The sequence below is a fragment of the Delphinus delphis genome, chromosome 21 (genome assembly GCF_949987515.2).
Source record: "Delphinus delphis chromosome 21, mDelDel1.2, whole genome shotgun sequence".
Taxonomy (NCBI): domain Eukaryota; kingdom Metazoa; phylum Chordata; class Mammalia; order Artiodactyla; family Delphinidae; genus Delphinus; species Delphinus delphis.
The window spans coordinates 23788205-23791043 of NC_082703.1; the positions used below are offsets into that span (position 1 = coordinate 23788205).

Sequence of the window (2839 nt, forward strand, 5' to 3'; positions counted from 1 at the left end):
CCCTGTCCAGGAGCTGCTGTTTGTTAGTTCAGATCCTGCTCTGAGGTGCTCAGGCTGGGGGTGCTCTGCAACAAGGGCTATGGGCACGGTTCCTGTGCGCTGAGCCCTGCCAGCGTGCCTGCCCAGGTGAGCTCCATATTCTGGGAAGGGCCTGCCCACGAAAGCCCCATGGGCTGGGAGTGGCATGTGAATGAGCGTCCTCCCTTCGCAGGCAGCACAGCTGCTTAGCAACTCCCCGGTGGGTGGTGCTGGGGTGAGATGAGAACAAAGAGCTACTGCGGACCCCCTGAGCCCCTGCCTGGGCCCATCCAGAGTGATGAGGTCAGTAGACGGGTGCTGGCCACTGTGCTGCATGAGGGGAAGCCCCACGGGTACCTCTTGTTTCTTCCACCTGACACCACAGAGGCCTCCCCAGGACAGAACAGACAGCCTGCCTGGGGCAGGTGGAAGCTCCTGGTGACCTTGCAGGGGACACGGAAGGGAAGGACCAAGCAGGATAGGAGTGGGTGCCCAGGTGGAGCCGTGGGGTGGGGACCGAGGGGGCATTTCTGGGCCGAAGCTGGGAATGGACAAGCAGGTGGTGAGTGTGGCCCAGGAAAGCTGGCCTGGTGACGTGAGACTGAACCCACTGCAGGGTGACAAGCCTCCCACGTGACTGCCCTGCCAAAAAAAAAGGATTGTGAGACGAATCCTGTTAAAAGATTTTGTAATGTGAATCTGCTGAAGGGAAGGTTTTGCAAAGTGAATCCCCCTAAGAGGAGGCTCTGGGAGCTGGTCCCCTCAGAGGGGACATGTGGAACCTGTTGAGTGTGGGCAGTCACCCTGGGTGGGTGGTGGGTTCAGACCCCACTTTGGGGCCTCACCTTGTGCTTTGCCTAATAACCTTCCTTAACTGGGTACCCCCTTCCCCCAACATCTTTCTTCTGTTTTTAGCTGAAGATGGCACTTAAGGTGATGGCTTGGGCCATTTCAGAGAGTGACTCAGTTTTCCTGGGTATCTCCCAAGTATACAAGAAGTATACATGCTATTAAACTTCTGTTTTTTCTCACTTATTACAGGAGGGCCTAAGCCAAGAACCTAGAAATGTATAGGGAAAATTATTTTTCATCCTTATCCATGCAGTTGAGTACTATGCAGCAATAGCAAGGAATGGACCATCAACCCATGCAAAGACATGGATGAATTTTATGTATGCATTGCCAAGTGAAAGAATCCACTCTGAAGAGGCTACACAGTGCGACCAATTTACACAACATTCTGGAAAAGGCAAAACTACACAGATGGTAATCAGTTCATGGGGTGGGGTTGGGGTAGAAATATGCCATGCAATTCTTTACTGACACACACCACTATGCGTTTGTCAAAACCCAGAGATTTTTTTCCAGCCCAAAGAGTAAGGTAGGACATCCAGTTGGTGTCAGAGTATCGGTCATTGGTGTGGGAAAAACTGCATGCACACCACACGTGCATTTGTGAGGCTTGAGAAACACCAGCCACAGTTCTCAAAGGTTATTAATCCCCTGCAGAATGTGGAAATGAGAATGAATCAGTGGCCCTTCCTCTCTAGTCAGTGATGGACACCAGGACTCTGCATGTTTGACAAGTGCACCAGGGATCCTTACGAGTGAAACTTGTGAAAGCATGGCTGACAAGATAAGGGCCCGTTCTTAACACGGCTCAACTCTCGTCAGGTATGGCCAGCGGGGTCATTTCAGTGTTACTCATATTTCCCTTGAACAGAAGCACCAGCATTTCCTTTATGGGACACATGCTGGTCTGCTTTACTGTCTTGTCCACACATGGCCTTTTTACTGGAACCTTTTCATTCCCAACTTTGCCCTCCTGGACTTTATCTCATTCTACAGGAATCTGCTTACTTAGGCAGTCTCCTTCTGAAGAAAAGAAAAGACTTTTTTTTTCTAAATTCAATGTATGGCTTGCAAAGTGAAGTAAGCACCAACCTCTATGGGAAATACCCTAAGAGACTTAAGGGCACGAGGCTACCTGGGATCCACAGAACTGTCCAACTAAGTGACACTCAGAAAGTGATCAGGGGATGCGTAGAGGTGTCTCACTTAGCGTCCAGGGATTAACTACCAGTCCTCCAAGCTCCCTGCATCTCCCCTTTCCCATTATATAGCCTGAGATTCCCACCTCCTAGGTTTGGGGACATGCATCTGTGCATATTATGGGAAAAGACTACCCGGGGCAGCAGAAGAGGGAATGCTGAGAAAAAGAGAAACTGCTCATGACTGCTTAAACCTGGGAATTCTTGAGCTCTAGTTTTAGGTACAGAGGCATTTACAGAAAGCTCTTCAATGCAATTAGAGGGGTAAGCTGAGCTCGGGGGACATGAACTCAGCCCTAGAGACCTGGAGGAGCAGTGAGCAGAGCTGCTCCCCCTCCTCTATATGAAACCCAGGGTAGTTCCAGTTCTACTGCCTAAGAAAAAGATATCTTCCAAAATTTAAATTGATTTTGGTTCACGTTAATATGAAAAAATGTTAAACTTGGAGAAGATGGTATTTGTTCTATCAACCAAAAAATAATGCAGGAGGCTGCAAACAACAAAAGAGTTTATTTTGGAGGGTCTTAAGAATTGCAATTCAGGAGACACAGACTTGGTAACCCCAGAGGAGTGTTCAGGAGAACAGCAAGAGTCAGGGGCTTATAAAGACAAAAAGCCACAAAGTTGCTAAAACTTGCCTGGTGAGAATTGTAATTAATGCTGATGAGAGTCAGAAATTATTTGTCCTTGGGAATCACAAGTTGTTTTAGGGTAGGGGTGCAATACGTAGATAGGCTGTCATGAGTTTCTGGCAGATGTTCTGGATGCCT

General features: G+C 48.7%; 1 long non-coding RNA gene across 1 annotated transcript; it reads left to right on the forward strand.

Moving 5' to 3' along the window:
* The first annotated feature begins 220 nt into the window (after positions 1-220).
* LOC132417566 (uncharacterized) lies at positions 221-1615 on the forward strand. Its single transcript, XR_009517875.1, has 3 exons — positions 221-321; positions 1124-1284; positions 1528-1615. It is a non-coding gene; the product is annotated as an uncharacterized lncRNA (long non-coding RNA).
* Positions 1616-2839: the final 1224 nt, after the last annotated feature.